The sequence below is a fragment of the Caretta caretta genome, chromosome 14, assembly GCF_965140235.1.
Source record: "Caretta caretta isolate rCarCar2 chromosome 14, rCarCar1.hap1, whole genome shotgun sequence".
In the NCBI taxonomy this organism is placed as follows: Eukaryota; Metazoa; Chordata; order Testudines; family Cheloniidae; genus Caretta; species Caretta caretta.
This window is the reverse complement of record NC_134219.1, coordinates 23165708-23192015: the sequence shown is the minus strand read 5'-3', so window position 1 is coordinate 23192015 and position 26308 is coordinate 23165708. Positions and strand designations below refer to the sequence as shown.

The 26308-nt window shown below is 43.0% G+C and overlaps 1 protein-coding gene across 4 annotated transcripts in view; it reads left to right on the top strand.

Annotated features, from left to right (window-relative positions):
• The window catches only part of NTN1 (netrin 1), a 280603-nt gene that overhangs the window by 126574 nt on the left and 127721 nt on the right, over positions 1-26308 (top strand). The window lies entirely within an intron of this gene.

The following is a 26308-nucleotide window of genomic DNA, read 5'->3' as shown; positions in this document are numbered from 1 at the left end:
TGTGCATGGACAAAAATTTGACTTGTGCAGATTTAGATACTGTTTCTGACAAATGTGACCCCCCCTCAAATCTCACTCATTAGGGGAAAAAAGGGTATTTTATTGCACCTGTCATAGCTTAAGAGAGAGACACATACACACTCAAATATTCAGTGGGTTTGAGCAGCTATTCAAAACACGTGTGACCAGGCAAGCAAGAACAAACAATGACATGGAAAAGAAAACGCAGCCAAAGGAGAAGAAAGACAAAGGTGTTCACGGATTGCTACGGTTATTCAGATCAGCAAAGGGATCTCTGACATTAAAAACCAAAGCTCTGGTCCCCCGCCTCCCACACCTTCTCACAGGTGTGCATACCAGCAAACAGTGGGCTCCATTCAACAATCTTAGCTTCAGGGAGGACAAAGGTCATATCTCTTACGAATCCATATATCTGCGTACACACAACATAGGTCACAAGCATGAGGGAGAGAAAGGAAAAGAGAACATTTAATCCACGTACCAACAGCTTTGTTCCTCTGGACAAAATAAGAATACAAAGGGAGGCAGGGAGATCTATTACAGCTCAGTAGACCAGGCAATCATCATTTAATTTTTCTGATGTGATGTTTTAATTTTCCCTTTCATTGGAAATGAAACTGTCATAGGTGATTTGGGCTTGAGCCAGAACTCTAGGGGTTCCTTGAGAGCGTAGGAGGATCTGTTGGGTTAGCCCCGAAATTCTAGTACTCTGGAATTCCACAGACATTGTGTCGTCATTCGATCTGGGCCTGCTCAAATCCCTTTCATTGATTTTTCAAACCATTTTTATTTGGCGATACTGAGACAGGAACCTGCTGCAGAATGCGAAGGCAGCTGTCCTTTTGTGTACGTATGAACAGAGGCGATGGGTGGGGGTGACTTAGGTTACAGTGAGCAACAGTTAGTCTTGGGGAGGTGCCCCTTAAGAGTTCATGGTCAAAGGGGGCAGGGAGTGGGTGGAGAATGGGCATGTCTGAGGATACATGGGCTTAGGTGGGATTCTGACACTGCAGATGAAGTACTTAGCAATGCTGTCTACTTTCTAGGCTGTGCGCCTTGTACTAGCCAGGTGTAGGTGGTGGCTGCACATTAGCACTCTCACTATCATTGGGTTGGGGTCCCCAGCACCCCAAGTCCTGCTCAGCCCTTTCTAAATTGTGTGTATACAGGGTAAGGAAGGATAAAACCATGAAAATCAGGCCTGGTTTCAACTCTTAGCCAATCATGTGGGAGGAAGATGAATTACATGCGTGAGATGCCCTGTTCAGAAAACAAAGATACCCAACTGACAATAGCTAGTTAGTAGGGATGGTTGGAAAATGTATTTCTTTTCCACAGGAAAATTTTGTCTTCTCGTGGAAAAAATTGAAAAATGGTGACTGAAAACTGAAAATTTTTGGCCAAAAATCGCAGGTTTTTGGCTGAAAAGTCTTGGGTTTTCATTTTTTCAATTAAAACTCCAAATTTTCTATGGAAAACAGACCTTTTTGTTAGGTTGATGGCTTTGTTTACCTTTTATGTAAATGTACTTACATTGTCTCTGCCTGATGACCAGGCTGGTTAGACTAACAAACACACATCTCTTTGTCTAGGGCAGACTGGGCTTATGAATTGCCAGGACCGGCTCTAGGCACCAGCAAAACATGCAGATGCTTGGGGTGGCACAATTCCAGGGGCGGCATTCCGGCAACCCTTTTCTTTTTTTTTTTTGCTTGGGCAGTTGCGCTCTTGGAGCTTGGGGCGGCAAAACACCTAGAGCCGGCCCTGTGCATTTCTCGCCAAATACATTTTAAGAACATAATTCTAGCCCATATCCATAATTCTTCGTACACACGCTGTACATACATCACAAAGTAATCTCAATAATCAGTGAGTTATTTGTTTTCCAGTGATGTACTACATGCCACTTTGAGTATATATCATGACAACAGTGTGCTGGGTGCAGTGTTGCTAACACACTGAGTTGCTCACACAGAACAGTGAACCACCAATGGGCCTCTATGTCACACTCTCTTCACCCCTCACTCTTCCACACACCCTAAATACTTGCTTCTAGTAGGATTCAGATATTGACCCATCAGCCTGGCCTGGTCACTTTCAGTTGCTCTGATCCTCCCTCTAATTTACCTGAAATAGACATAATTCTCTTTAACCCCTGGTATGCTGGTGCAGCTGGCTATGGGATTTTTACCAAAAGAGTGGTGTTTGGGGCGACACCTCCCTGCTTACTATGGAAAACCTGACAGTCATTCAATACCCTGCAATAGGCAGCAAAGTCCTGCAAATTTGGTGTTTACACTATGATTGCCTGGTACTAGCTGGTGACATGGCCTTACCCCTGAAATACCCAGTGATTTGCTTACATGCTACTGATTATGTCAGAGCGATGATTCTGCTCCTGTTTGTTTACTCTTGGGAGCATTCCATTGGTACCCACTAATGCTAGCGCTGCTGCAGACTTCATGTCTAACTTACTTTTATTTCCAACACAGGCTTGTCATTTTTTGTCAGTTACTGGATCTCAAAGGAATGCAAGTTTCTCTCTGGAAGCCGGGATTGTTGCCGTTTTAACTTGTTCTTTTTTTTTCAGGTGGAACATAAAACTTTTTTTTATTACCTCTGGAAGAAACCGGATAAAATTTTCCAAAGTACCTAAATCCCAATGGAATGTAGGTTCCTAAGTCTCTTAGCTGCCTTTCCCCATGGTGGATATTATGCCCAATGCTCAGTCCAAAGCACTAAAGCTTTAGTGAGTGGAAAGGAACTATTTTGGCTTGGCTTTACCAGTGGGGGCCAAGCCTCCTGGCTGCATGTGATGGAAGCAGAATGCACCCTTCTGATCTAATCTGGTGCACCTAATCCAGATGTCACAGTGTTCAGGGTCTAAATCCAATGCTGCTTCCAGTGAAGTCAATGGACATTTTGCCATCAACTTTGGTGATAGCAGGATTGGATTCCATTATGCAGGGAATGGGCTGCTCTTGTGAGCCCAGCTGCTTGGAAGGAAAGACTTTTTATGTAGCATCAGCTCAGAGTCACTTCACTACAGTCAGCCAAATGGCAATTTACACCCATGCTTCTCCCCCTCCCCATCCTCCAACCCTGGAGTCCCTTAAATTTGGCCCAAATCAATAGGCTGCCTCCATTATGCCTTTCACCAATGGCCAGAGTCCCTGTGCTGGGTTGTGCTGACTGCTATTGATACACTGATATCAGTGTTCTAGGGGAACGGGAGGGTGGTTCTTTACTGCTGACTTTTCCTTCTCCAACATTATATTTGGTTGGGCATAGGATAGAATGGCCATGAAAATGGCCTTATCTTTTTATTTCCCAGAGGTGTCCCCCTACCCGAAGCTCACTGATGGAGTAGTTTTCCATTGCCACTGAGGTACCTATTCTCCATGCCTGTCAAGCCAGCATTTTCCACAGGCACAAAAGGTGCAATTCGTCCCTTTAAAAAGAGACAGCACAAGTCCCATGCAGCACCCCCAGGGTGGTACATACACCAGGTGCTATCTCTTGGCACAAAAATGAAGTTCCACCTAAAGGAGGCAGTATGGTCTTGTGGTTAAAGCCCATGGTTATGTTTAAGGAGATCCTAGTTCTAGCTCTGCCAATGACTCAGTGTCTTTTTGGACAGTGACTTAACCCCTCCATACCTCAGTTTCCCCATGAGAATAATGCTTACCCACCTTTGTAAAACACTTTGCAATCCTAATTAATTCTACTAAATTCACTTTGCAATGAGTTTATCTTGATGTGGCGTGTTCTTGAATAGCTCCTGCTCTTGAAATTAGAGCTCAACAAATTTGAATATTTCTCCCCACTCTCTATAGTTTATAACAAAACCCCAGCTATTGGAGCTAATAGATACAAAGGTACGTAATAAATATGCTAATGATTGAGAAGCTCCCGACTCTCCAGCTATTCAGCACAATTTCACAGTAGTTGGAATGGTTTATTGTTGGTATAATCTATTGTCCTATACAAACGCAGATGAAATGAAGTTTCCTGCAGAAAGTGGAATTCCTTTGAACCATCATTTTCTTGAGCTCTTTATAATACAGAGGCTTTTCGTTTTCCACTGTTGTTCTTTATGAAGTTTGGCTCTACTATAAAATATTTTTAATGGTAAAATAATTGTTAAAAAAGAGCTATCATCTAACAATTTCAGCCATTTCTCCATTGATAACAATATTAATTTATCATCTCACCAAACCATCTGTTGATGGGCTTGGCTCCCCCAGAATCTCATGTGGACTGAATGCATTTAAAATTAAGAAATTAACCACCCTGTTGCATCTGCCATCAGCCTTACAAATGACTCACGTTTCATTTCATAGAGCAGATAATGTTTCTCTATAAGACTTGATTCTTTCAACCATTGCAATGCTCCATTCACGTTTTATGTTTAACACATTTAAATGAATGCATTTAATAAAATACCAGTGTCTTGTGAAAATAAAATTGATAGAGAACTGTCAAGCAAGCATGCATCATACTTAATCATTCTTGCAAGCATATGTTGCCTGGTGTGAACTTATAACACGTGCTCGATAAATGATCTGCTGGATATGTTTGTATGTAATAATTCAACTTCATTAATTCAACCTAACAGACACATTTAGCTAAATTGCTTTTCCTCATACATGTGTTTTTCATCTTTCACTCCATACTATAACAGGATTGCATTTCTCAATTTATTTTATATCTAATGGCAAGGTAAAAGAGAATGCTAGATGAACAAAAGGACACTTCTCTAAAAGGACACTTTCATATACTCAGTTGGGTCCTCAAAGATGGGTTTTTACAAAATGGGTTTTACCAAAGGGTTTTTAGAAATGTCTGCATGGTGGGTTTTTGTTCTGTTTTTTTAAATTCAATTAAAACATTTTGTTAAAAAACCCATAAATAGGTCCCTTGTTGTGTTTTGGTTCCCAACGTTGCAACATTTGGCAAGAGTATGAGGATCAAATTGTGAATGAGCTGTAAACAGAAAGTAAAAATGACCCAGGTAGTTCTCCTGTCCAGACTAAGTGAAGCTTTTGTTAAAGGGGGAGAGGGGAGGCAAACAAAGAGCATAATGAAAATGCAGTCTTTTAAAAAAAAATCAGTTTTAATAATCCACTGTGGTCTTGGAAATGCAGGTAAGGAAACGTGTGTTTGTTTGGGGCTTGTAAGGATGATTTTTAACCTGATAGTGTCCTGTTAAGGAATTATGCTCTTATGTTCATGTTGATTTACTGTACATTTGCTTCCTTCCTGTTATCTTCTTACAAAGAAAGATTTCAATGGATGCAGAAGCTGCTTCCCAGACCCATGCAACAGCCAGCACATGGCATGAAGGCACATGGAAAACTTTTTTACTAGACTGGCAGCCTGCTCAGCCATACATTGCAATTTGGCTGCAAACCACATGCAAGGGAACTGGAGCCAGATTGAGAAGGGATATTGCATGAAGTGGCAGTGTTGGGATTACGCCAAGCTCTCCAGGGCAGAGCCTGGAAGCAAAAGGAGCAGCCCTATTACTTCTGATGGTGGGTGGTCAGACAAAATGAGAGAAGCAAGTGGGTCAGGAAAGGGCCTTCATGTCTTTCAGGCTTAGAGGTCAGATTGCATGAGTGAGCCCGGTATCTCTTGGCTGGCAGGCCTGACTATAGGGCTGATCCAAAGCCCATTGAAATCAATAGGCGTCTTTCTGCTGATTCCAGTGAGCTTTGGATCAGCCCTAAATGAATAGGATGCTCCTATATTCTGGCAGCTGAACTAGGAACTTATCCCAATATGCTTGACACTGTGTGTGAAAAACAGTTGGGCAAAAACCTTTACAAATATCTTTTTAAAACATTTGTGTCCCCGCCTCTCCCTAACTTCAGTGGAAGCAGGATCAAGCCCTAAACCATAGAATCAAAATTGGTCTTTCCTCCGAAATAAAGCTTCATGCTTACTTTGATTTACTCCCCCCCACACCCCGACACACCTCTCAATGATGTTGCAAGTGAAATTCCACATCTCCAGCCTATGTAAACCGATTCCGTCATAAGCTATTATAAGTAGAATAGATTCCATTAGCTCTTTTGATTAAATTCAGTCCTGATATTTGCCAGACTATCGGTCCTAATGTAATTATATTGTAACAGAGAACCTGTAAGGTTTTATAGCATTCCCATAAAACAGTTCTGAACTTTGTGGGGAAAGGATTTACATGGTTTTGATGAAAAGATGACAAGTGATATGAACCATGAATGCACTTGTGCTAAAGTTGCCAATGTAAACCTATTGCAGAGGGGTGAGATTTGGCACAGATAGGAGAAACGGCTAGATCGCCTAATGCAAGATTAAAAATTTCATTAAGAAAACTAATCTTCCCCTTCCAACTTGCAATTTTAGCTCAGTATCAACACAGAGTTTGAGCAGAATTGTAAATCTTCACTGAAGGATTATTACCCACCCTGTGTAAAAAGTTTGACCCTATCCTTCCTGAATTTACTGCCTTTCACTCATCTAGGCTCAATGGGAAAGTTTTCCTTTTGGAGACAGATTGGGCCAACTGTCATGTAATTTCCGTGATTGCTGTGTGCACTCCCACCTGTGTGTGTGTGCAGGACTCCCCATTTTGTATCTGCACACACAGTTTGGTATCTGTGCATGTGACAATTTCCCCAGGTTGCACACACGCATGCTGCTAATGGTAATACATCTGCTAATGGATGCGCTGGCAGACACTGCAGGTGAAGTGAAAGAGGCTACTAGAAACTTGTTCTCCAGCATGTTATTTATTGCTGAGATAATCACCAGGCCTGGATCCCAGTAACTTTGTTCAGAGCCAGCTTCATAAAGATGAGGACTGTGGGGTCCTTGAGATCAAGAGGGAACCACCTAATGGCAAATAAACATGCTTGCTTTAACAAAAGCCTTGTGCTGTCATTTGGTTAAATAACAGGGTGATTCCATCCTAACTCCTGCTTGGTATCAGGAAATATGGTGCAGGCACTAACATCACCTAAGGGGCCTTTCAGATATTTAAGGGGCAGCATCTTTGATACTCCTGGGCTCTAAACCGCCTGGTCAGAAGAGGGAGAGGGCTCCATAGCCCCTCCAAATGCCCAGAGCTAGCTCTGTTGTTTCACTTTGGCCCTTTCCTCAGAACATCAATGGGAGTTTTGCCCATTGGGACCATTCCTGGCTTTGTCACTGGTCTTCTGAGTAAGCTTGCACAAGTCTCTGTGCCTCAGTTTCCCCATCTGTAAAATGGGGGTAATGATACTGAGCTCCTTTGTTGTTGTTGTTGTTATAAAATGACTGGAAATATGAAAAGAGGGAGAGGGTGAGTATGAAATAGATAACAAGGAAAATGAACAAATTAAAGGGAAGAGAAGAGAAAACAAGACAAAGCTGAAGACTTTGTTGAAGGTTGTGCTAAATGTTAAGATTCTGTTCTGATCCTGCACCACTCTTTTGCATGGACTGTCTGTACAATGCTTTTGTTTCACAACTTAAAGGGAGCATCATCCATGTTTTCTTCTTGCTTTCTTCTACAAAGACATTTGCCACTGCCAGAAGTAGGATGCGAGATGTGATGGACCAATGATCCGATGGGAACACCTGTGTTCCTAAGCTCTGTTCCTAACTGTCCCATGTTTTAGAGTCAGATTTACCTCCTTTCCACTCAACTGGGTGCTTAGTGCTGGTCAAACCTCAGAAGAAGGCTCAGATCGCAGGGTCAATAAGGAAATGCACACAAGTGACTGGATAGGTATCTTATACTTATCAAATCACAGGAACATCAGCAGTGACAGATTGAAACACACCACAGGTCCGTCTAATCCAGTGCCCTGTCTTCAACAGTAGCCACTACCAGCTGATTTGAAGGAAAGTTCAAGGAAACCCAGAGTGGACAATTGTGGAATAACATGTCCACAGTTAAAGTCACTCCTAATCCTCATTCAAAGGATGGTCTGAAGCAGGAATGTTTATTTCCCCATTCCAGAACCCTTGGCCTGCTTTTTTATTCAGTTGTTTGTTTTGCTTTTTAAATCCTTACTATTATAACTCTGGACACTGTTGTTAGCCCTATAAATGTCTAGTCCTTTCTTGAATCCTGTGAAGCTCTTGGCCTCGGTGATATATTGTGGCAATGAGTTCCCCTGGACAATTGTTCACTGTGCGATGAAGAATTTCCTTTTATCGACTTTTAATTTGCCGCTTTCCAATGTCATGGAATGTGCCCTTGTTCCTGTACTATGAGAAATGGTGAATGGATGTGCTGGACCTATTTTCTGTGGGCCATTCAGTATTTTGTATATCTTATGTCCCCTCTTATTCATCTCCTCTTTAAAGTAAACAATCCCAGTCTTTGCAATCGATATCTTGGTTTTTCCATGACGCTCATCATTCTGGTTGCCTCCTTTTTGCCTTCTGTTTCCTTTCTGAGATGGGGTGACCAGAACAGAGCAGAGTTCCCCAGGTAAGAGCTAACCACTGATTTATATAATGGCATCATAATATTTCTGTATTATGCTCCATCCCATTCCTTATTCATACAAACATTTTGTTTACTTTTTGGACTGCAGCTTCACACTGAGCAGAGGTTTCCATGTAGATGTTCACACTGATGCCCAGGTCTTTTCCCAGAGTTGTTAAATTAACCTAGAACTAAGTAAGGTGGTTCTAATTATTCGTTCAAAGGTGCATCACATCAACCAACACTGAATTCCATCAGATATCATGCTGCCTACTCACCTAGCTTGGCTAGATCCATCAGGAGTTCTCACAGTCTTCTCCATTCTTAACTAACCTCCATAATTCTGTCTCACCTGCAACCTTTTTGCATCTGCAAAATTAGGCAAGAAATCACCCATCTGTAGTCATCTGTCTTTTATGATTGCAAGTTGCTGACATCAAAATGTTACATCATGAAACTGAACCTAGAGGCAATACTTAGATATGCTGAAGAAATTGCTTCTGTCTTACTCCCAGCTTCCTGCACAGCTCTGGTTCTGATGCCTTTCATTGTCAGAACTTTCACCATGCTTTGGCCTCAGCAGGTTAAGGAGAGGGACAAATTCTGCCCTTAGATGCATGCCTGGAGCTCTCATTTCCTTTGGAGGGAGTCACCCTGTGTGCCTGAAACAGAATTAGGCCCAAAAGAGTCACCCTCTTTTATAAAAGTTCTCCCTTTTTCCTTTCCCTTCCTCCTTGAAGCTGAATCTAAGTCTGATATTAAGACAAGAGATGAGCCCAGTCCTCAGTGTTTGGATGAGTTTGGATCTGGTGCTTGATCAGCACAACTTCTGATGAGGTCTCCCAAGAACTCCTGTTGCTACATTCAACTGACCCAAAACTTCCCTAGCATTGGTCTGCAGAGCATAGACCCTGTTTTCCTACAGTGCTCTACACCAAGGTTTGGAAGAATTAGACCGTTATCAGTAAATGTCAGTAACCATTGATTTTTACCATACATATACCAACCAACAATAACTATTCCCATCGATAATCACCAAAATTTACTGACAGGCAAAGTAAGAAAAATGCTACTTGAGAACTCATTCCATTTGATTGAAGGATATTTACTTTGCCTATTTTGATATGCGATATTGACACTTTGTGTTGTAACTTTAACTTTTAGAGTCTCAGCATTTACTGTTCTTGTATAATTATTATCTGCCCCCATAATTTCGCATACCTGTGAAAACTTAAATAGATTAAAAAATTAAAAATGCTTCAAAATAAGCATTGCTATTATCCATTGAAATTACACAAAAATAACAAATTGGATTCTGCCAAGCCTAGCTACACCTTCCCTGAGATTCACCATGGTGTGCACTTACTTTATCTAATCTAGCTACCTGTTTATACCACCCTCATCACTGCAGTGTCTATGTCTGGGTATTCCAGTTCCATGTGGCCAAGTAGGTTATTTAGTTTTTGATAGGGTTACAAACATCTAGCACTAGGTCATAGTTTTATTTATAAATATTGTCATCAGAAAAACAAATTCAGTGAAGGAGCTGAATTACAGAAGTGCCAGACCATCCCATTGAAGGTTTCCTTATACAACAATATAACTCCTCTACGTTTTATACAGTCATTGTCCAAACCATTGCTGCAGGTTTTATTGTAAAATGAACTCTCTCTTTGGGAGGGTTGTGTCACTGGCTAACCATTTGGCCTTGGACAGGTCACTTCACCTTAGGTTCCGTGTCTGTAAAATGGGGATGATCATTTTTATGCCCCTTTTGTAAAGCACTTTGAGAGCCTCAGATGAAAGTACTAAGTCTGATTGCGCTTTGAAGTTATTTTTAACCAATTGAGAAGATATTGGTCCCAATTCAGCAAAACACTTAAAGCCCATACCTGTTCATCACAGCACTTAATATGCACAACTTTAAGTGTATTTGCTTTAATGGGACTTAAGCACTTGCTTAAAGTTAAGCAGGTGCTTATGTGCTATGCTGAATAGCGATGATTTGCTGAATCAGGGCTACAGTGAAGAATTTCTATTGCTCTGCACAGTTACCTAGATGCTTTCTAATACTTTTAAGCCAGATGAGACCCCATGAGAAAACCTCAATCTTGTTCTCCCCTTGGCGCATGTGTTCTGGTTCTAATGAAACATAATCCACCTTATCATTAGCAAGCAACAAAAGCAAATACTGGAAACTACACAGGCTCTTTTCTCTTCACAACCAACAGTGACCCACTGTCTCCACTCAAGTGCGTGGCTGTGTTGAAAGGTGTGTGTTTGAGATCTGCTCCCAAGGTTTGTTACGAACCATAGAGAACATGACACCATTTCGTATTTTTAATCTTTGTTTAGCTAAAGCTTTCAGTATTTTCTTTCTTCGCGGAACACTAATCCTCCCTATCTCTTACCCTGGGGGTGTCCCTGTGTCCGTGCTTGTTCTAAGTTCCTTTGCAAATTCACTGAACTTAGGTCAGAATCCTGCTCCTCTCTGACTTCCTTCTCTCCCTGGCCTCAGTTCAGGACAACATCTCTATGCAGAACAGCACTTAAGCACATGCTTAAAGTTAAATGCTATTCTGAATTGGAGCCAGTATGTTCAGAGAACGCCATTCATATAGGGTGAGCGGAATGGCAGAGACCAGGGCTTTGCAAAAGCCATTTCCCCTTGAAGGAACGTGAGCTGGGTGATGTTCTTTGCCACGCACATTGAAGACTGAAAGCATCTGCCTGCTGAGGCACAAGTTCCCTGCTGCTGCACAACCTTAAACGCCAGATCCTCACCAGTTGGCCCAGTAATTCATTACCAAAAAAACCCAAAAAACAAAAAACCCCCATGTCTATGCTTGTGTGATAACATCACAGTGAAGTCACATCGATGCCAGAAATCACTTCAGCTGTGGATGGCTTAAGGCTCCAGGGAACCAGTGATTTCACATACTGCTCCCACCCAGCCTCCATCCTGGTATAATTTTATTTCCTTTCAACCCTTTTAACTCTTCAGATGAGGAGGCTCTTTCTGGAACTCTGGCTTTGCAGATTTCGCCCTATGCAGGCCTGGAGCTCTGAGGTTTCATTTCTTTATGGGGGAGAGGGAGTACAAGGCAATGAGTTAATTTCTAAACCAAGGTATTGCTCCAGAAGACCATGCCATTTTTAAAGCCGTCTTTCCACGGTGTTCTTCAGCAACACTTCCCTTTCTTCTGGGACATCTCTCTTGAAGATTCAGAAATTTCTGAGACTGTCTTATATCCCTTGTGTCAAATTTAAAACAGATAGAGCTTAGGGGAGGGGGAGGACCAGGAACAAGATGGGGCCTTTGACATCCCTTCGAAAAGACTGAGAAGACATCTGGACATAAACAAGACGGTATCTCTCTGGAACAATGTCTGACCTCCGGTGCAGTTCCCAGAATGTTGCTCCGACATGTCCGGTCGACTTCCCTAGTGAAATCTCCGAAGTCGGAGTGTGCCCAGTTACATCAGAAGTATTCCCAGTCCCCCTGCTTTTTGATCATAGCTCAGCCTAGCAGCAACGCACATGTGTTTGAGTGTCCTGCCTGCTGGAGCGCAGACAGGCTGCTCTTCCACAGATGCTCTCTCAGTAATAGCATCGGCATTTGGCTTTCAGGAATGAGCTTGTTTCATTCAACAAAATAAAAGCAGCAGCATACACAGCAACGTCACGTGAGCACAGCCATGGTGGAGAAGGAATCTAGAGGAAGCTGCTTTGCACTGACTAGAAATACCCTTTCCTTTACGCTAGCCCTGACATTTTGGGGGGGAATGAAGGACCAGGGATGGGTAAACAGGATTGAGAAACACGGACCTGAACAATTACAGGGCTAACATAAAACTAATATTCTGCATCCAAAGCACCTCCAAAAGGAACAAGGACTGCACTAGAAACTTTGGGGGAAATCCTGTCCCCACTGAAGTCAATGAGAGATTTTCATTTGACTTCAGTAGGACCAGTCTTTCATCCTACATATGTAAGAAGAGATTTTCAATGTTGCCTAAGGGCTTTAGGAGCATGTCTGTCTTTATATGAGCCTTGTGCTCCTCATTTCCCTAAGCACGTTAAAAAATCTCCCACATAATCATGAAAATAAAGGGAAATCTATTTAAATATATAATTAATATATGTATTTAAATATATTTTAAGTTGGGCTCCCAAACCTGTATTTAGGCTCCTAAATAAGAGAGACCTGATTTTTTAAGCATGCTTGGCACATGCAGATCCAAAAGACTGCGATAGGCATTGTGTGTTCTTGGCACTTCAGAAACTCAGGCCATTTTTAATTCAGTGCTTAAAAATAGATTTAGGAGCCAAACTTCCGGCACCCAGGTTTGAAAATTGTGGCCTTTATATTTAATTCTTTCATCAAGAACACATTACAAAATGAAATGTTAAAGGCAGGTTCTGGCCCAGATTTTCAGAAATGACTAGTGATTTTGGGTGTAGACATATTGAAGGGCCAACTTGAAACACCATAAAGGAGACCAGATTTTCACAAAGTGCTGAGCACCTGCCTCTGAAAATCAGTTCTCCCTCAGGTGTCAAGATGGGCACCCCAAAATCACTTGAGGTCACTTTTGAAAACCTGGCACTTCATGCATATCTAGGAAAAAGGGAGAGAAAAAAGTAGACCTAGGCGAGAAATGGTTTTCTTGTCCCATGAAACACTGAGATATTGAAAAATTTTCTGGTCTCAAATCAGGATGAAAAGTTGAAATCCTCAAAAATATTTGCAAACAAATGAACAAAAAAATGGTTCAGGCCAATCAAACCCTTTCATCATTTTGATTTTTGACCATTTTTTTTTTTTTTTTACTATAATTAGCTTAAATTTCACACTAGAAAACCAGAATTTTTTGTTGTGCATTTGTTGAAACAAAATGTTTTGACAAGTTTGAAACTATTGCCAAAATGTTTGTGAGCTGAAAAATTGGTCAAATGAACTGTTTCAGTTTCAACAAACCGGCATTTTCTGATGAAAAATGTTTTGTCAGAAAATTCCCAATGAGCTCTAGAAATGACTTAAGGAGTGGGTCCGATCGGAACATTTCTGCAGGCCTTGCTTCCCTTTCTCTCCAGCACTGGAGGAGCTCCCTGCTCTCCACAGTCTGCCCTGTACTATTGCCAGAGTTTTCTCATCCTCTGTGCTTAGCAAGTACGCTTTGCTCAATAAGCCAAAGAGAGTGAAGTGCTGTGTTTGTAACAGTTGCATAATAGCAGCAACAGAACGCAAGCACTTAGGTCATGTCTACACTGCAGCAGTAAAGGTAAGTTGCAGCAGCTGTGCTGTTGTAGCAAGATAGGGCTTGTCTTCGCTACCGCACTACATTGGCACTGCTGCATCAATGCAGCTGCACCGACGTAGCACGTGTGATGAAAACGCACTATAACTACTCCACCGCAATGAGAGGCGGAAGCTATGTCGGCTGGAGAGCATCTTCCACCAACATAGCGCCGTGTAGACACTGCTTTAAGTCGATGTAACTTACGTCGCTTGGGGGGTGGTTTTTTCACACCCCTGAGTGACGTAAATTACATCGACTTTAGCGGTAGTATAGACAAGCCCTTAGTACAGATGCTTCCAACATCGACGGAAGGTTCTTTTTCCATCTGTGTAGGTAATCCACGTCTCTGAGAGGTGGTTGCTGGGTTAATGGAAAAATTCTTCCATTGATCTAGCCACATCTACACCAGGGGTTCGGTCAACCTAACTATGTCGCACAGGGCGCAAAATTCTTCACAGGCCTGAGTGACATAGTTTGGTCGATCTAATTTTTAAGTGTGGAGCAGGCCGTAGAGATCAGCACAAAATGAAGATTTTTTTCAGCTCTTCATTACTGAAAATGTCAGTAATACGGAGATCATTGTTGCCAGGTTGTTGTGGGTGGGGACTTTAATATGATGATCATCGCTCATAGGCAGTTGGGCCTGGGCTTTGTTTACAAGCTTCATAGAATCATAGAATCATAGAATATCAGGGTTGGAAGGGACCCCTGAAGGTCATCTAGTCCAACCCCCTGCTTGAAGCAGGACCAATTCCCAGTTAAATCATCCCAGCAAGGGCTTTATCAAGCCTGACCTTAAAAACCTCTAAGGAAGGAGATTCTACCACCTCCCTAGGTAACGCATTCCAGTGTTTCACCACCCTCTTAGTGAAAAAGTTTTTCCTAATATCCAATCTAAACCTCCCCCACTGCAACTTGAGACCATTACTCCTCGTTCTGTCATCTGCTACCATTGAGAACAGTCTAGAGCCATCCTCTTTGGAACCTCCTTTCAGGTAGTTGAAAGCAGCTATCAAATCCCCCCTCATTCTTCTCTTCTGCAGGCTAAACAATCCCAGCTTCCTCAGCCTCTCCTCATAAGTTATGTGTTCCAGACCCCTAATCATTTTTGTTGCCCTTCGCTGGACTCTCTCCAATTTATCCACAATTGTCCCATTGTTCGCATCTCCAAAGCTAGCGCATGCCATGAATGACCAAAGACTAGATTTATTACAGTTGTTCAAATCCTCATTCTGGATTAATTTAATTTCTTGCTCCGTGGGGGTTTTGTGGAACCTGCCTGGTGGTATGTCACAGAGAAGATGCCCAGTACAAGGACTGAGTTGTGACGTGATAAATAAATTGGTATAAGGCCACTAACAATGCTGCCCTGAGCTCTAGTTCCATAAACAGGAAATTAGGGCTTTGATACACAGCACAGTAGCAGGTACGCTTTGAAGTGGAAAGGAGCTATTTGATTTTACCTGATAAGGAAGTGACTTAGTATTTCTGTTGGCCAGAAACCTCGGGATCTCCTAAGCGATGCGGAAAGGAGCCCAGATGATACTGTACTAAACTCAAGGAAATAGATATTCCTTTGCAGGGGTAATGTAGCTGAATGCTTCTGCTAAAATGATCAGCAGTAAATTAGTTAACAATGTTGGTAGTTAAATAGTCATCATTAGTGTTCAGAGTCAACACACTGAAGCTGCTATGACATTTGCTGAAGTCTCCCCCCCCGCAGTGAACAGATCTGGTTGGGGAGGGATGTGGCCAGGGTTGCCAAGGGATGTGACGGATTGGTGCATTCCCATGAGCAGCCAGCTTCCACGGAGTTCTCTCCACAACATAATCCGCCTTTGCTGGAAATCCTAAGGGAGAGTTGTCTGCTTTCCCGAAAGGTGAATCACCCTGGAGGTGCAAGAGTCCAGCTAGGGTATTGTAAATCATATTTCTTTGCACCATCTTGAATGTGTCTAGTGTTCAAAGTGAAACTGTGTGGATGTCTGATCTGGGTGAAATGTCCCTGAATCTCCAAACAATGTGACACTTTCCTGTTCTGGGATTTTACTGCAAATCTAAAAGCCAAAAGCAATTCACCAAATCATTTACCAAGGTTCAGAATCTTCTGGAAAATGGGTGGCTGAATTTTGAGGCTGGGGTCAAGTTTCAGATGAACATTTACCTTATGGCTTTCGGTGGAAATCATGCAGATCTCAGTGGTTTCATTGACCTTCAGTCCCCAACCAGGTGAATTTAGTAGAATCAGGCTTTATTGATATGTGAATTACTAAATATGATATACCAGATGGATTGGACCCAATATCTCAATAATTCTTCTGCCGTTCCAGATAAAGCTCATAGGAAACCAGACTTTCTGATCCACGGGATAGTCTGACATTTCAAAATTTGTTTTCATTCTGAATTGGAACAAAAAGCCAAAATTTCAAAATTTCCCACAAAACAAACATTTAGAAAAATTGATTTAAATGGCGCTTAAACACATATGTAAAGTTAAGCATGTGCTTAAGTGGTTTCCTGAAACAGGATACTTTCCTGAATTGGACCCTTACTCACTACCCACTGCAAAGGAATAGATATTTCTCTGGGCTCAGTTCAGTATTTATATTGACATTTTACTGCTCACCACAAAGCACAGAACACGTCATTCGAAACCCGGGGTTTTACGTCTGGAACTGGAAGGTCTGAAAGCTGTGAAGTTATCATTGCAGATATGGTGCAACATGAAGAAATCCAAACACATACCAGGAAATCAAGTCGTCTTTTATCCATTGAAATGGGCTTTGTACTGTTCTCAGCACATTTGCAAAGAAACAAGTTCCTTTAACACAGGAAGATGCTAATTCTCAAAAAATGTGAAGTCCTTTCACTCTCCCAAAATGTCACACTTGACAAGAGAGAACCCTGGAAATTTGTCCTTCTGTTTTCTTTCAACACACATGCGTTTGGAGATTAGCAGCTGAGAATACCTGTGACATGTAATGGCTGCTTGGTGACCTGCCACAAGCCAGACAGATCCTAACAAGTTCCAAAACTTTTCAAGGGAATAGCTCTCTTTCTTTCTCACTCTCTCATTCACAGCCCTGAGTTTTGCTTTGAGTTTTTTATTCGAAAGCCTGAAAACTCCATTCTAATCTCAACTGAAGCATAAAAACAAAATAATGCCTATACTCAGTCAGACCAGTGATCTGTCTAAATACAGAATCATGTCTATAGCGGTGCCCAGTATTGGATCAGAGGAAGATATAAAACCTCACAACAGACAATTTTGCAAGTACCCATGCCCGTGCGGGAAATTTCTTCCAATCGCCAGGCAATTAGTAGTTGGCTTGTGTCCTGAAACAGGAGGTTTGTATATCCCAAGTATATATTTTAATCCTAGCTAGTGCAACTGCAGATGTTCTTAATCTAATCCTGCTGTTGGGCCTTTGCCATAATGTCTTGTAGCAGTGAGTTTCACAAGTTAATTATGTGCAGCACAAAAGAAGTGTTTTGTTTTATCATTTAAAATATGTTGCCTTTTAATTTCATTGAATGCCCCCTTATTCTTGGATTTTGATTGACCTTCCATATTCTGTACATTATTTGCCATTCCTCAATAGTGTTTTACTCATCTTCTCACTAAACAATCCTAATCTTTTCCATCTCTCCTTGTGTGGAAACCTTTCTATGTCTTTTATTGATTTGGTTGGCTGCCTCCATTCCTGCTTTTTTGAGATGAACCCAGTATTCCAGGTAGAACATTCCATTGATTTAGATGATAGTATGATACTACATTCATTTTTAGTCTCTGTCCCTTTTGTAATACTACCTAATATTTGGTTTGCTTTTCTGACCTCCGCTATAAATCAGCCAGATGTTTTTCACTGAACAGTCCTCAGTGACTCCTAGATCTTTTTCCTGTGTGGTTATGCTTAATTTAAAACTCTTCAGTATGTGTGAGTAGTTCACTGTGTTCTTTCCAATAATGCATTTGCTTTCACATTGAGTTTCATCTGCCATTATGTTGCCCATTCACCTAGCTTGGTGATTAGGCCTCTTGGAGGTTCTTCACAGTCGTCCCTAGTCTTGACTGACCAAAATAAATTTGGGTCATCTGCAAACTTTGCAATCTCCCTTCTCACCCAGTTCAATAATAAATACAATACAAGCAACACAAGACCCTGTAGACTGAAGCACCTCACTGTTAATTTCTTTCCATGTTGAAAAGTGACCAACCAAATCATGCATTCCTACTGTTTTCTGTCTCTTAGCCAGTTTCTAAACTATCACAGAACTTTATTCCTCACTCAATGACTCTTTGGTGATTAATAGTAATTAATAGCAGATAATTAATAATAATAATAACAACAATAGCAGACTCTTGTGAGGGACTTTGTAAAAGACTGTTTGAAATCCCAAATAAATAATATTGACTAGTTCTTCTTTTCCCACTGTTTTGTTGACTCCCTCAAGGAATTGAAAGAGATTGGAGAGGTATGGTTCTCCTTTATCAAAGCCAGTCTGGTTGTCCCTGTCATGTGATGTTGTTGTTTTAAGCAGTTTACCAGTACAGACGTAAGACCAATCACTCTGTAGTTTCCAGCATCACCTCTGCTGAGTTTTTGAAAGATACGGATAGCATCAGGTACTCTTGTGTCCTCCACGATATCAGATTTTAATGAGAGATTACATCTTTTAGTTAGTAGCTCATCCACTTCATTCTTAAATTCCTTCTGCCTCTTGGACATACACCATCCAGTCCTGATGACTTGTTACTGTTTAAATTATCAGTTTGTTTCTACATCTTGTTTTTCATACTGAAGCCTCTGACAGTGCCCTGACTTTATTACCTGCAGAAAGTAGACCTGGGATAAGCATTTCCTCAACATTCTCTTCAGTGAAGTCTGACCAAGCTTTGTCTGATCTAGGCCAGTATAAAAACTCCTGAGTTTTATATGGTTTTCACCTGTCAGCAAGGGCCCACTTGGAACTCAGGTCCCAGAGTCTCTCTTCAGCCTGGCCCAAGTTTGGTGAAAGATTCACACCCCTCCAGAAACCTAGTTTTGTGCTTAGTTATAAAGATTGTTGCACAACTCTGCATATTTTTAGATCTTGGGATGAGCAGTCTCCTCTCCCCTCTGTCCTATGGATCTCTGTGGGATATTCTGTACTCCTTTAGTATCTGTGTTGTCCATGGAAATTCTATGCATGGAATGACTGCAGAATCTGCAGGGCAGGTCCTACGTAACCAGTGAGGATCAAATGCAAGAATTTTACCCTAATAATGTTCCCTATTCCTTTTCAGTCTCATGCTACAAAACAGAAAAGTTTTGGGAGCCACTTAAAGAAAGGGAGTTCTGAAATCCATTCAGGATTTGCCCTCCATTCAGGAGGTCACAGAAGACAGGCTGAGATCTCATGCTGAAGAGAATCATTGGGGCCCACTTGATAGGGCCCCTAAGGAAGTCGGGGTTCCATTCCAGGCTCACTGACCTTCTGTGAGACCTTGGGCAAATCCCTGCCCTGTCTGTGCCTGTGTTGTGCTCACGTCCAAAATGAAGATAATGCTACTGATCTTCCTTTGTAAGGTGCTTATAAGAGCAAAGTATAATTAATGCTGAAGGAGACCTAGTGGTGAGAGTAGACAGCCAATTAGACATGAGTTGATTATGTGCAGTGTTGTTGTAGCCGAGCTAGTCCCAGGATATTAGAGAGACAAGGTGAGTGAGGTAATATCTTTTGTTGGACCAACTTCTGTTAGAAAGAGAGACAACCTTACCTCACCCACCTTATCTCTCTAATGAGTTTACTATGTGATATGGCTATAAAAATGACAAAAGCAGATTTTGACAGGATACACAAAAGTATCACATCATGGGAGAGGGAGGTGGTATTGCTATTTATTTATATGGTGCCCACAAAGTCTTGCGGTGCTTTACAGACAGACCCCTCTCCTGTAAGGTCCCTGACCTTTCGGGCCTGATTCTGTGAGTCTTACTCATCATGAGCAATCTTTATTCACTGAAGCCGTCCTATTGCAATCAATGGAGCCATTCCTGTGGATAAGGATTACTCATAGGATGGAGGACTTGCAGGCTCCTGCCCTATATGAACAATATATGGGCCCAAAGGGGAGGAGAGGTGGCATGCACAACAAAGTGTTTTGTCTTCCACTCAGAACCCTTGCTGGATTTGCCTTATTGCATTTAACCCTTGCCTAGCTACTCTTTGTTCTGAACAGTGTTTTCCCCAGGAATTGAAATTAGGAGGGGTGTTCAAATTTACGGGGGGTCAGGGCCGATGAGGGGTGAGACCGTGAGGGTGAAGGTGGACTGTATGGCACCATAGTAAAAACTGAAAAATGTTTCATGACCATTTTATTAGTTTTTAAAGTCATCACACAAATTAAAGTTGGCTACTCAAGCCTTCTATGAAGCACTACATCTACATCCTTCTTGGTTTCTTGTTATAATTTTGTACAACTCTGTTAATAAACTTCTTGAATGCAATGCATTCATCTTTGGTGGCTTCTCATACGTCCGGTACTTCCATTCCTTTAATTGATATGCTCATTAGTTTATTCACATGATCAGGCAGAAGGCGACTTCTTTCAAAACACAAAATTCTATTCAATGATTAAAAAGAATGCTCAGCTGTAACTGTTGTGACTGGGCATAGCAAGAGATGAATTCCTACTTCTTTCAGCCCAGGAAACATAGCATAAAGATCGGGTCGAGCAACTAGTGATGATAAAAAAGAAGTTGAAGTCAAATCTTCATTCATTCGTTGTATGATATTCCACTCAGTGTTCAAATTCTCTATTCTGTCCTGAGCACATGGCTGCCCCATTGCTGGTAGTGCCTCACTCCACTCAACTGTCGGTGTTTTATAAAACAGGAATCTGTAAAAGCTACGTAAAGGTTGAGTAGAATCTAGAAGTCGCTGTTGTCGATTTTTAAGAATCAAGTCTGTGTACTTTTTCAGTTGTCTTAACAAACACTTCTTGTCCTCTTCACTTAAGGATTCCATATAAACGCCTTCATTAGTCAACTTCTGGACTGAAGTCTTTGCTTCTTCCAGTACTTTTTCAATGGATAACTCTCTGATTGATCCAAATGTAGCTTCTATTGCTAGACAAAGATCTACTACTGTTGTAGAAGATGTCTGGATGGCATTGTTTAATGACCCAAGTGGTTTCGACAGTAGACTTACAAGAGAGAGAATGGCAATAGTCTTCTCTGAACGTAATGGCAAAAGTAATCCACCAGCCTCACTACTTAGATCCATCCCATCTTCGTAGATACTTTCCAAAGCCAGTAATAATGGCTGGAGTAATTTTAAGACAACAGCCAAGGATCGCTCATGAGAAAGCCAGAGGGTTTTCCCAGGTTGGAGTAATCTGAACTTCAGTCCCAGTGTATCTTCTATATTTTCCAAGATATTCATTTTTTTTGGACTCCGGCTGAAAAAATAATATAATGAAGACATTAAATGTATAGCTTTTTAAATGTTTTTTGAAGAGTCTGCAGCTCATACTAGTGCTAGTTGGAGTAGATGGCCTCTGCAGAGTGTATAGGAGAAACTAGGGTAACACTTTTCTCTGAGCAAAGCTTGTGCTCCACCATGTCTTCCAGAGGAGTTTGCAGCTCCATCAAATGCACAAGCAGCCATCTGTTTGGGGTCCAACTGACAAGCATCTAACTCTTCTAAGATGTGGGTTGTCACAGATGCAGCCAATCTGTCTTCTATAACTTGAACATCTAAAAATGCATGTACTGGCCTACCACTGACATCAAGATAACATACACAATGACTTAATACTTGATGACCATTTGCACTGGTGCATTCATCAGCCATGTATGCAAATTTTCTGTGAGAGTTCTTCACTTTTTCAACTGTTGAATCTTTCACTTTTGCACCACATGCGTCTAGCCAGTCAATTGAGTTTCTTGCAGAAAGACAGTGAGCATTTGCTGGTCTTGTTTGGAACCAGTGTTCAACTTCAGGATGAACAAATGACAATGCATTTAACATTGGCCTCCAGTTTGTAGTGTGTGGTATCTCTTGCCTAAATAGAAAGTATTATACCACAGCCATGTTTGTTCGCATGAACTCACCAGTGTTGTCCTTGGTCAGTGGAGACTCAGAGTTCAGAGATGTTTTCACATAAGTTCACCTCCCAGGTGGGGAGCAAGAAGGCACCTTACTCATTCCTCCAGCTGCTCACTGTTCGCTCTGGCCACTGTTGTTCGTTGTGCCACTGTTCACTCCATCACTCTGTTGCCAATGGCCCTGCGCCATCACCTTCTGCTGCCACCTGCCACTGTGACCTCTGCGAATTGGTCTCTTGAGGTTCCACCCAGCTCTCAGTGATTTCAGCTGTGCTCTCACTGAGGGAACCTCGCTGCTAGTGCAGGCTGGGCCGTCTCTTCCACAGAAACACTGTCCCACAGCAGGTCTAAGCACTTAGACCTGATTTCAGCTTAGTGGTCACTTAACAGAACAAAAGACTCTCTATGGAGCCTAATCAGCTCTGTCTTTAAACAGTGGAGAGGGGCAGGTCAAATAGTACTTGTGACTCAGGCAGACCATCAAGCCAAACACCTGTCCCCAGCCTCTCTCTTGATGCCCTCAATCAGCACAGGCTAAGTAACGTTCTACTGCCCTGTACTCATACAGTAAGAATAACAACATTTACCCCCCTGCATTCAAGTGATTTGTAGCCCAACCCCAGACAAAATCTATCACTTGGGCAACACAGCTCTATCTGCTGGATACCTAGGTAGATTAGGTGTGAATGTAAATACAATCTGGTCCTGAAGCGTTTCTCCCTAGCCCCCAGCTCATCACTAGCTGTCAGGGAGAGCTCATTTAGACTTTCTTACAAATCATAATTTGAAATTATTAGGTTGGCCAACATCACCAAAATGAATGCACTGACATGTTCATAAAAACAACAGCTGTATAAGGAAGCTAGTCTATGTTCATACTTTTCAAATCTATTATACTTTTTCAGATACACATATTTTATGATACACTTTATATGCTTTTAAAGTGTATATTAATGTTTCAATTTCAATTCAAATTTCCAAACAATCACTAAATTGGCAACACTGCATGTAACTAGTTTACAAAACGGGGGGGGGGAGGGAGAGGAAATTCGGGGGGGAGGTAAACACCCCCATGGGGGGGTGTAGGGAAATCCCTGGTTCTGAACCCTGTCCTGTCTGCTAGTCTTTGATCTTTAACCTTTTCCTTATTCTGTATTTCTTTCAACCCTTTCCCAATTCCCTTTTTATTGTTTTCCTTTATAACCTTTTACAGTTTTAAACTATATTATTGCTGCCAACCCTTCCCTGATTTCTGAGTAGCTTGTTCCTGATACCCCTCCTCACACTGCTCCCTCCCCAGAAGAGACAGGCTGTCTCTTTTGATCTTAAGTCTGGATTGCCAAAAATTTTCCATCAAAACTGTCTTTTGATGGAAAATTGGGGTTTGATTAAACTAAATGTTTCACCAAAAGTGCCTGCTTTCTGTGAAAAATTTTGACCTTTAGTTAAAAACCCACCCCACATCAGACAAAAACTTGCAGTTTTCAATTTTTTGATTAAAATGTCAATTTCTGTCAAAATTTTCTGCAGGAAACTCTTCTCCCTCCCCACTTTTCCTGACCAGCTCTGCGAGAGGCCGGGGGAGGGTGGCAGGTTACCAGATTTTTTCCTTTGCCTCACGCTGCCACAAGTCCTTCAAGTGACTAGGGACATGAATAGAGGGAAGGTGGAAGGGGCATTTTCATCCATCCCAAATTTTAAGTAGAGCGGGACACTTGTCTCCCCTCCCCCAAACTCTCAGCCATGTAGACATGGAAGTGGGGAGAAGGCATGGGGGGAATGGAGGACAATGGTGCATCCTGCTGCACTCCCCCCCCCCAACCTGAACCGCTCCTTGATAGCTGAGGAGCATCTTAGCAGTTCCTGGCGGTTGGCTCTGCCCGCAGCTGGGCAGCAGGGGAATGGCAGAGACGAGGCAGCTGCCCCTCTGCAGGCTGCCCACTTGCCCCTCCCAGAACTCCAAGGGGGAGGGAAGAAAGAGGCTGCGGGGAGGGGAAGGAGGAAACTGAAGAGGGGGAGAGAGACTTCAGGGCAGAATATGGAAGCCAGAGAGGGTGGTGGAGGGGGAGTTTGCTGGCAGGGAAAGGAGTGGGGGTGGAAGGAATTTGATGGGGAAGGAGAGAGCCAGATAGAGGGGGGAAGGTGGAATTTGAGGGAGGGGAGGGCATTTCAGAGGAGAGCTGGGGCATGGGGAATTTGAAGAAGAAAAAAGAAGCCGGGGGGGGGAGCAAGAATTTGAGGGGGGGAGGATGCTGGAGGAGGGGCAGGGGGATTTTGTGAGGAGAGCGGAAGGGCAGCAGGAATTCAGGTCTGTAGAGTCAGCTTTGTGCCCCACTCTTTTCCCCCACCCAACCTTGGGCCCAAATGACTCCCCAACCTGTTACTGAAATGGAGAGGGGCAGTTCAGAGAAGATTTGCCTCGATGGTGTCAGGACAGGCTGGGGCAGTTCCAGGGCCAGTGTAGGGGGTGTGTGTGCAGGGTTAAGGGGTCTGTGGTCACTGCCTTCTTCTACTTGCCATGGCAGCTGGGGGCATTTCCAGGCTGCCACTGCCAGCGGATTCAGGGGGACAGCACCCCTCTATGCACTGGGGTGTGAGCCCTCCCTCTGGGACACTGTGCTCCATTCTGTACCCCATCCCAGGCAAGCCTGCCACACAGAGCAGGGGTAAGAGAGGAACAACAACATGTAGCAGGATGGAGGGACTGACTCCAGTACAGCTGAGGCGTTGACTATGTAACGTGTGGTTAAGAGATGACCGGCGTGTATGTGTATGGGGAGGGGGGTCTGGATGTCTAGATGTCTCAGAGGTGTTGTTCCAGTCAAGGACACTCCAGAATAGGCACAAATGAAGCACAGAAAATGGGGCTTTGGCAATGCGTTCGGTGAGACGAGTGGCATCGGGACAAACTGGAGGGAGTCACGAGGTTTCATGGAGCGAAGCTGCATGCACGGGATGGTCACTGGCTGTTCAAAAGGGGGCCATAGTGCAGATCGGAGCACAGAGTGTCCCAGAGAGACCTGGTCTCCCCTTGATCGGGTGAAGGGATACAGACTGCCACAATGGGGAACAGGGATGCACAAGAGGACCTCCTGGATGGGCCCTCTCAAGAGTCCATGATTAGCACCAGTGGGAGTTACATGCTCAAACTGATGCTAACAGGCTGGAGTCCTCGGGTGGAATTCAGCTGTATCACACACTCCCCTTCCCATACCCACTCAGTTCTGCTGGCCTTTGGGCATAGGAAGCAGGGACAGCCGTTGCCCTGCCCTGCCCTGAATCTGATGAGGTTCAATAAGGATAAGTGCAGGGTCCTGCACTTAGGACGGAAGAACCCAATGCACAGCTACAGACTAGGGACCGAATGGCTAGGCAGCAGTTCTGCGGAAAAGGACCTAGGGGTGACAGTGGACGAGAAGCTGGATATGAGTCAGCAGTGTGCCCTTGTTGCCAAGAAGGCCAATGGCATTTTGGGATGTATAAGTAGGGGCATAGCGAGCAGATCGAGGGACGTGATCGTTCCCCTCTATTCGACATTGGTGAGGCCTCATCTGGAGTACTGTGTCCAGTTTTGGGCCCCACACTTCAAGAAGGATGTGGATAAATTGGAGAGAGTCCAGCGAAGGGCAACAAAAATGATTAGGGGTCTGGAACATATGAGTTATGAGGAGAGGCTGAGGGAGCTGGGATTGTTTAGCCTGCAGAAGAGAAGAATGAGGGGGGATTTGATAGCTGTTTTCAACTACCTGAAAGGGGGTTCCAAAGAGGATGGCTCTAGACTGTTCTCAATGGTATCAGATGACAGAACGAGGAGTAATGGTCTCAAGTTACAGTGGGGGAGGTTTAGATTGGATATTAGGAAAAACTTTTTCACTATGAGGGTGGTGAAACACTGGAATGCGTTACCTAGGGAGGTGGTAGAATCTCCTTCCTTAGAGGTTTTTAAGGTCAGGCTTGACAAAGCCCTGGCTGGGATGATTTAACTGGGAATTGGTCCTGCTTTGAGCAGGGGGTTGGACTAGATGACCTTCTGGGGTCCCTTCCAACCCTTATATTCTATGATTCTATGATTCTATGCCCTCACCGAACGCCTAGGGTCGCTAGCAGCAAATGGGACACTCAAAGGGAATGGGGTCTGTGCTTCTTAGGGGGATTGTGACTGGATCCTTCAGGAGAATGCTAGAGGAGGGAAGGAGAGCTCCTCGCATCTTCCTCATCACTGCCCATCTCTGCGGGGCAGGCCACAATCGGGCCCTAAGTGTGTAGCATATGAAAAACAGGGAGGTTAATGAGCCTCTGAGCCTGTGTTCATGAAGCGCTGTGATGGTTACAATCCCTGATGCTTTTTACAAACAGCTGCACAGTAAGTGACGTGGGAAAGTAATGCAGTGTCATTTCAAGTGCAGATTTTGCATTCCCTTTCGCGC